This window comes from Eubalaena glacialis, chromosome 16 (genome assembly GCF_028564815.1).
Source record: "Eubalaena glacialis isolate mEubGla1 chromosome 16, mEubGla1.1.hap2.+ XY, whole genome shotgun sequence".
NCBI classification, from domain to species: Eukaryota; Metazoa; Chordata; class Mammalia; order Artiodactyla; family Balaenidae; genus Eubalaena; species Eubalaena glacialis.
In genome coordinates, this window is record NC_083731.1 from 15,177,056 (window position 1) to 15,185,920 (window position 8,865).

An 8,865-nucleotide genomic window follows, 5' to 3' on the forward strand; every position below is an offset into this window, starting at 1 on the left:
ACACATGCACCCCAATATTCATTGCAGCACTCTTTACAATAGCCAGGTGATGGAAACAACCTAAATGCCCATCAACAGATGAATGGATAAGGAAGATATGGTACATATATACAATGGAATATTACTCAGCCATAAAACGGAACGAAATTGGGTCATTTGTAGAGACGTGGATGGACCTAGAGACTGTCATACAGAGTGAAGTAAGTCAGAAAGAGAAAAACAAATATCGTATATTAACACATACATGTGGAATGTAGAAAATGGTACATTTTCATTTCATCTGAACTGGTTTGCAGGGCAGAAATAGAGACACAGATGTAGAGAACAAACGTATGGACACCAAGGGGTGGGGGGGGAAGCGGCGGGAGGGTGGGGTGGTGGTGGGATGAATTGGGAGATTGGGATTGACATATATACACTAATATATATAAAATAGATAACTAATAGGAACCTGCTGTATAACAAAAAATGATAAAATTTTAAAAAGGAAGAAAATAAAGTTTAAAATAAGTTAATTATTTCTGACTGGTTTGATTATCACTGATTTTTATTTTCATAGGTTTTCTGAATTTTCCAAATTACCTACAAGGAGCATGGGTTAATTTTAAGGTCCAGAAAATACGTAAAGAGAAGTCACAGTGCCTCTTTCAGTTAGGATAGACTGGGGAGTTTATATTTTATTTATGAACAGTATCTTATCCACCTCACAGAAGCTCCTAGCTTCAATATCCCCACACTGTGAGGACACTCTTAGGATAGATAATCATTCATTTCTAAACCTTCGAAAATTCATTTAATAAATACATAAATATCACCGTGAAAGAGTTAAGAAAACCAAGGTAACAGTGATGAACACAATGTACTTTGTCAATGCAACTTCCAAACAGCCACAATAATGGTCGGCCCTATATCAGATCTAGTTTTCACTGAAATTTTGGCTTCTAAATTACACAGTGGGTCTAGATTTGCTGCCACATGTCTCTTGGGGAGGCACCTAAGATCAGTCATCAGGCAAAGAGAAAATTTAGGCAAATTTCCCTGAGAAGCTTGGTGTTTCTGATTTACATGTGTAGGGGTGAAAATGCAGATGACAATTAGGAACGTGAGACAATCACTTGTTTGGGGGGAATTTGGACTTTCAGGTCTTTCTGCAGCATCTGGGCTCCTGAGGTGAGGACTGGTAGATAGACTGTATCAACAAGCCAGCCCAGCTGTGATGTCCGTGGCTGGACCTCAGCATGTCCAGCCCACGGAGGAGGACAGGTTAGCTATCTGTAGGTAGCTTTTGGTTCTCTTCCTTGCTTTCTCACCTTGGTTCCCTCTCCTTCTAATTAGAACATGACTCCAGCTTAGAGGATTTCCTGACTACTAGTCTTTGGGATGGAGACAGTCTAGCCTTTTTGAGAACGGGTTCTATATTAGACTCAGCAATAGTTATCCCTACCTGATAAAGATATCACTATATTGATTTCATCAGTGTCAGGAGCCTCTCTTTAAGGCTAGTTTTTTGAGTAGGTAGACCAGGTAGCCACCCATGTATTGTGATTTAGGGAGCCCTGGGGCAATCCTCTACACAAAGTATGTTCTCCACTGGTGCTTGAAGGGCCATCATTGTTGATTCATTCATGTGGATACCTTGTGCTCTTTCCTTGAGGTCCTTTTAAAACTAAGATCCTGTATTTTAATGAAGGGGTAAAACATTAAGTCACTAACACTTTAACTCAAGTGAGTTTGCCATATTGCTTTCTCTCTACTAGAAGAAGCAGTGGATACCACACAGAATTTGGGAGGGTGGGTGTTTGTGATCCACCTGGAAGGGAAGAACTCATCCTCAGTAAACATGACAGGAAACTTCACCAGTAAAGATATTTCAACAACCAGGTTGCACAATAATATCAAATCACAATAAGGAAGTTGCCAATATCCTGGATATCACATAAGCAATTGAATTTGGCTTCACTTTGTGCAGCCAGATGGACAAATTTGAGCATCACCCACCTGCCAGCCTTGCCTATTAAATCAAATTATCACTCCAATTCACCCTGGATCAGAATTGGTTGAAGGATCTTGTAGGCTTTGGCTTGGAGTTCATCATTCTGGGAAGAAGGAAGTTGAAGAACCAGGCCTACTTAGTAGGGAGAGGATTAGGCTGCTTAGGTACCAAGGGAGTTTCTGAGGGCAGCCAGGTCTCTCTCATCAGAGCCTGGCTAAACATGGCATCTAGACCATAGAAGAACAGTCAGTGTTGGTGGAAAGAACGAATGGCTTTCATACTGAGTGTTAGTTGAACAAGTTGATGCTTGTTTCAGGCGAACAACTGTCACCTGCATCTCAACACCAAAAAATTCAGATGTAGTTTAAACTTTTAGACAACTGATTGGAGACGGTGTATTTATGTGCTAAGTGTGCTGTGTTATACCAAGTCTTTCTCTGTTGTTGTTGTTTTCTGCTTTAATGTAGGAAGTATCTATTATCAGCAGGGCTCACCCCTACTATTTTCTAGCCCAGAGCAGGAGCACAGATGGAGGCCTGCATATCACATGTCTAAATAGGTAGAGCTGTAAATCAAGCTAACAAAGTGTTCAATAAAATATGTGTTACCCTCCCACCTTGACAATCCTTCCCAACTACCTGGAAGGCCTGATTCTAATTTAGAATTCTTGGATTTTCAGAGTTCTTGCTGAAATGTGGAGATGTGGGGAGAACAGGCCCATGACCGCAGCCCACACCAAAAGGAGCCCCATTCACACAAGTGAAGACACCCCAGATGGCACAGGCAAGTTCTGTCCACCCCTCCCTATCCTTGCAAAGGGGCCCTCCCAGGCCCAGGACTACTCACGCCTGAAGTGTTGCTTGGTGCTATCGCCCTTGGGAGGATGGACTCAGGCAACAGGCCCATGAGTGTCCTTGAAGTGGGCTGGGGACTTCGGGCAGGCCATTCCAGGATCCTGGGTACCCTGAGTGGTCTAGATCAGTGCTTCTGGATCTTTAAGGTGCAAATAATCCACTTGGGGATCTTGTTAGAATGCAGACTCTTGTTAACACGCTATAGGTTAGAGGGCAGGGCTGAGAGCCTGCATTTCTAACCAGTGTCCAGGAGATGCTCATGCTGCTGGTCTGTGGACCACACTTTGCCAACCGAGCGTCTGGAGGAATGGGCTCTGGATAGTTGTGTCCCCTTGGTTCTCAGAGGCTTCACCCCATGGGGACCGGCGGGGTCAGCGGAGGGCTGGACTTGGGTCCCCTAAAGTGTGAGGCTCGGGGCAGAGGCCTCTTGCCCTGGTCTAAGGGCAGTCTGGTCCCTTCTTTGCCCACATCCTGATGCATCAATGGGCTCTGTTCCCACACTGCGGGCCCTGGTCCTCCCCTACCAGCTCTGCCACTGCAGCCCTTTGATCTCCCACCCACTCTCCCCAAGTCAAGTTTCTCTTGGCTCCTTTCCTGTAGCATTCCCCACTCCTTCCCCTGCTTTTCTCTTATGCCAGGAAACAAATGTAAAAATAGCATTTCAAAAATATTGAAAATTAATGCTGACGAAATCATGTTTTGTTTTCTTGGGATGTAAGAGGCAGTAACAGCAATCAGAGATGCAGCCTCTCCAGTGCCTAGCTGTTCTGTGAACAGAATCCTATCTGCTCACCCATTACCTGAAATCAGGATTTCCAAACATAAATGCTTGCTGGATTAGAGCAGACTGGATTTTTCTCCTGTATTTTTATTTTGACAAGGCTAAGAAAGCTGCTATCTGGCCATCTGATGGAATCAAATAGGCTGCTAAAAATAACTCCTTCAAGTTTGTGTTTCAAACGGGAAACACCTCTCCAGCTCCTTGCCTGTTACTGTTGATGAAGCTTAATCCTTCGACTTGTGTTCAAGTATTTGCACTGGTTTTGAGTTCTTTTCTTCTTTCCAAGGCTGTTTTTCACTATTTGCCTGAGTTATTTGAACAGGTGGCTTGCACCACCTATGCTAATGTGAGGCTTTTATCTGCATTGAATCTGCACAGGGAGGCATTTAAGGGAGAAATGTTTCTTTCTTGGTAAACTATTCACACCTGTTCTGATAATCACCTGTGTGGCACTAAAATACCATTCCAGAGAGATCTTCCCCTAAGTGGACGCACGCTCAGCAAGGCAGAAGCCCTGTGGACGGCGAGGAGGCACGAATCCACCTTCTCCTCTTTTCTGGCCCACGTGACAAGCAGCCCAGGGACCGAGTCCTGTGTCTCGGTGCTAGGCGCCCCCCTGGCTCTGTCCGGAAGCGAGTGGACGTTAGGGATCTCTGCGGAGCAGGTTTGGGGGATCCTCGCTGTATTTGGTCAGCGGCCGGTTGCAGGTGGGCGCGCGAGGCAGCAGACCGCGGCCGCCAGCCTGAGCCCGGTTCCCGATTCCTTCGTCCTGGGCGCTTCTGGCGGGAGCTTGGCTCGCGGGCCGGGAGCTGCGCTTGTGCGCTTGGCGGGCGATCACAGGTTGGCGCCAGGGACGCTCCGCGCGCTCCCTGGCCGCACATCACAGGCGCCCGCCCTCCGCCTGGCGGCCCGGGACCCCGCCTGCTCCCGGGAACGCGATCACAGGCCGGGCCTCCGACTCCGGGGGCGAAGAGGGGCGCGCACGGGCCGCCGGGGACGGCGATCTCGGGCGCGTTCCCACGGGGACGTCCAGGGCTGAGCCAGGGCTTCTCCCGGCTTCCCGCGGCGTGTCCTCCTCCGGGGAGAAGGTGGCGCGGGGAAGGGAGGCGACTCCTTCCGGCTCTCGGGCGGAAGGGAGGCCGGTGCTTAGTGGCCCAGGAGGGGCTGTGTAGGCGCCGCAGTCAAGGCCACGCGGTAGTCACTGAGTATGGACTCCTAACCCGGGGCGCGCTGAGAATGGGCTTTTCTAGAACGTTTTTTTTTTTGGGGGGGGGGGAGTCTACACTCTATTAGTTCGCTGGTCACAAGAAAAGAAAGAATGAAAAGCACATGGAATAGGCAAGATCGGCTTGGATACAGTTTAAAGGTGCCTGTGATGATGCCCAGTGGTTCCCACCCTGCCGCCACGCTCACCTGCGCGCTGTAGGTGGGCTCCCGAGCTGCCTTCCCGCCTGTTACCCGCAGGCACTCGGGGCAGCTGTGTGTGCACGTGTGTGTGAGTGTGTCTGTGTACACACACGCACACACACACAATTACATGTAATCTTCCGAGACTCTGGGTATGGCAAGGAAGTGGGAGTGCCTAGCACTCTTCACCTCTATAGATGGCCCTGTACCTACCATGACTGTCCAGTCCCTTATCATCTCTACTGGAGGCCGAGGAAACTGGCAGCTGGTGTGTGAATATAGGGGTTCCCATCCAGTGGACAACCCATCAGAGGACTCTCATCCCCTGGCCACAGTGATTGTGTCAGAGACAAGCAGTGGCCTGAGGCCTAAGCCAATCAGCATATGATGAGGTGAGTGGAAGGGAGGGCATATGGGAAACCAGAAAGGATAAAAGCAAAACCGCACTAGTATGAAACGCACTGTCTGTAAGAAACAGTAAGACACTCTGAACCCAGAAACACAGAGTGTACCTTACGGAAGGTGGTAGATGATGAGGTTGGAAGACAGGTTTAAGAGTGTATTATTAAGAGTCCTAACTGGCACGGCATGTGAATTTATCTTATGGGGGGGGGAACAAAAGTAATTTTTAAACCTAAAATTTACATGATTAGATTTGGTTTTTAGGAAGGTAATTTTGGTGTCACTATGGAGAAGGGATCGAAATAGAGAGAGATGAGGGCTAGAAACTGATTAAAGGTGGATGTAGTGAGCTGGGGAAGAAATTCTGTAGGGCTGGGGAGTTACAAGGCATTCTAGAAACTGAGAGGACTTCCATATCACTTGGACAAGTGTGGTCTTGGGATAGAATTCATTTTACTTATCTTCTTCACAGTGGCTTATAATGTATTCCAGGGAGGGGAGACAGAAGGAGGGAAGGAGGTTTCCAAACTTTTCTTAAACCACAGAATAATGAAAAGTTATACCATTCGAAAGAATATTATCAGGAGCCCCAAAATGTCTCAGATTAAATGCATGACATTATCAAAATTTGGTTGATATGCTAGTTTAAAAGTGGGTTTATCGAGGTATACTTTATGTAAAAGAAAATTCACCAATTTTAAGTGTGCAGTTTGATGACTTTTGAAATGTGTGTAGTCATGTAACCAACACTGTAATCAATATGTGTAACATTTCCATCACCCCCCGCCCCAATTCCCTTCTGTCCCTTTGAAGTCAATCCCCTTCTTCTACCTCTAGCCCTTGGCCACCACTGATAAGGTTTATCCTATAGTTTATCCTATAAACCTTATCCTAAGGTTTATCCTATAGGCAACAGTATCCAAACCCTATAGTGTTGCCTTTTCGGGTATATCATACAAATGGCATCATACAGTTTGTAGTTTTTTTGAATCTGGCTTCTTTCACTTAGCAAAGTGCTTTTGAAATGTATCTATGTTGTTGCATTTATCAGTAGCTAGTTCTTTCTTATGGTCGTGTGCTATTGCACTATATGGATGTATCATAATTTGTTTTTACGTTCACCCATTGATGGACATTTGGGTTTTGGGGTTGTGTAGTGGGCTGAAGATGCATATGTATCCTGATCCCCAAAACCTGTGAAAATTACCTACTGTGGCAAAAGATTAAGTTAAGGGTCTCCAGAGAGGGAATTCAGCCTGGATTATCTGGGTAGGTCCTAAGTGCCATCACATGTATCCTTGTAAGAGAAGCTGAGAGAGTTTAGAGATAGACAGGGGGAGGAGAGGTGACGTGAAGATTGAGCAGAGAGAGATGCAGCCAGGAGCCAAGGAAAGCCAATAGCCACCAGGAGCTGAAGAGGAGGGTTCTCGGCTAGAGCCTCCAGAGGGAGTGTGGTCCTGCCTGCACCCTGATTTTGGACTTCTGGCCTCCAGAACTGTAAGAGAATAAATTTCTTTTGTGTTAAGAAATGAATGAGAATCCCATCTTCCCCCCATCCTCACCAACACTTGGTATTGTCAGCCTTGTTAATCTTAGCCATTCTAGTGCGTGTGTAGTGGTATTTCATTTGGTTTTAATTTCATGTCCTTAACGGCTAGTGATGTTGAACATTTTTGCATCTGTTTGCTTGCCGTGTAGATTTTTTTTTAGTGAGAGGTCTGTCCAGATATTTTACTCAATTTTTATTGAATTTCTTTTTATCATAGATAATTTAGATGCTTTTAACATACACTATAACTTATACAAATATAACTTTATTTTATTAAGAACAAACTATAAACTATATAAAGAATAAATCATCTTTCAGTTTATACTTTGCATTATAAAACCCAACATACTGAACAGATTTCTAATGAACTCTATTTTACATCTTTCCCTTTATCAGTTATTAACATTTGGAACAATGGGGCTGAGTCAGACTCCATATCAGGTGCACCATCAGGTCTATTCATTTATTCTGTTTTTGTTGGAGCACAGAGGGTGTCGTGACAAAGGGGAGAAGAACACAAACTGTGTGTTTTGCAATATGTGGGCATCTTTGCAGTGGGCTGCTCCAAAAATCATTAGTTATTTCATCTTGGATAGCTTGCCTTCCAGTTTTTCACGATCTGAAGGCTGAAGTTATTCATCTTCATTCCAAATTGTTCAACTTTTTGTTTGTTCAGAGCCACAAGATCGATTTTTTGTTTAAAGCAGCCATCTTTCAGATCCATCCATGAGAGAAGTCAAGTAGAATAAATGTTTTAATATACAATGAACATTGATACTCTCACAAATATGTGCTGAGATTATAGGAATCATAACAGGCTGTTGATTGTCGAGTAGACAGCATCCTTCTTACCTGTCCATGAGCATCGTACACGGACGCATCAGGTGCCCTTACTTCCTGGTCTCCCCAGGTGTGTTGTACCATTGTAAAAGGGAAGTTGTCCTATTTTAATAATAACCTCTTTATAAATATATTTAATATTGTTCTTACATATATTTTAAAAATATATGTAAGAACATATATCCTTGCATAGATTTTTCTTTTGTTGAAGAATTGCCTATTAAGATCATGGATCAGTCTGAGAAACTCTGTACCAAGCAGATTCACATTCATTATTTCACTGAATTTTACTTAAATTCTAGATCAGCGGAATTCACACTGGGGAAGAGGCTTGTTACAATGCAGATTCCTGTTGCAAACCCCCAGGAGTTCTGATTCGGTTGGTCTGGGTAGGACCTCCTCATCTTTCCCAAGTAATTCTGAAGAGTTTGTCAGGCTTTGGGGAACAATGCACAAGGGCCTCAGTTGTCTCAAACTAGGATTGTTAAGTTTTCTTATAGGGCATTCTTCTGATACAGGGATGGGAATTAGGAAAAAAAATTATAGTCCAGTAACAAGCAGGGGAAAAAAGGCATAATTCAAGGACCATGTGACAACAAGAAATCTAACTTAAAAAAAAAAAATACAGTGTATTGTACACATCGGCACCACATATGAAGTACAAACCCTCAGGTCCTGTGGGAACCCTGCCAGCCTAGAGTCAAAAGATCTGATTCCATGCCCTCACCTCACACAAATGGCCTGTGTGGCCTTATGTAAATTACATGACCTCCTCAGATCCAAACGGAAAGGAACAGCTCCCTGCCCTCCTCCCACCTTCCCTCCAATAGATTGGGTCCTCAGGGGCTGTGTGAGTTGGCTGATACTGTGGGTCCTTTCCTGGGGATTTCTGGGATTCCTAATAGAAGGAACAAAGGCAGCAAGTAGCTGACTTCAGACTTCACTCGTACGTTTAGGAACATTAAAATCCCTACTGTTCACAGCAGAGGTTTGAAAAACCTGTGGACTCGTTAAATTTAAGGACATTTCAATTTTACAA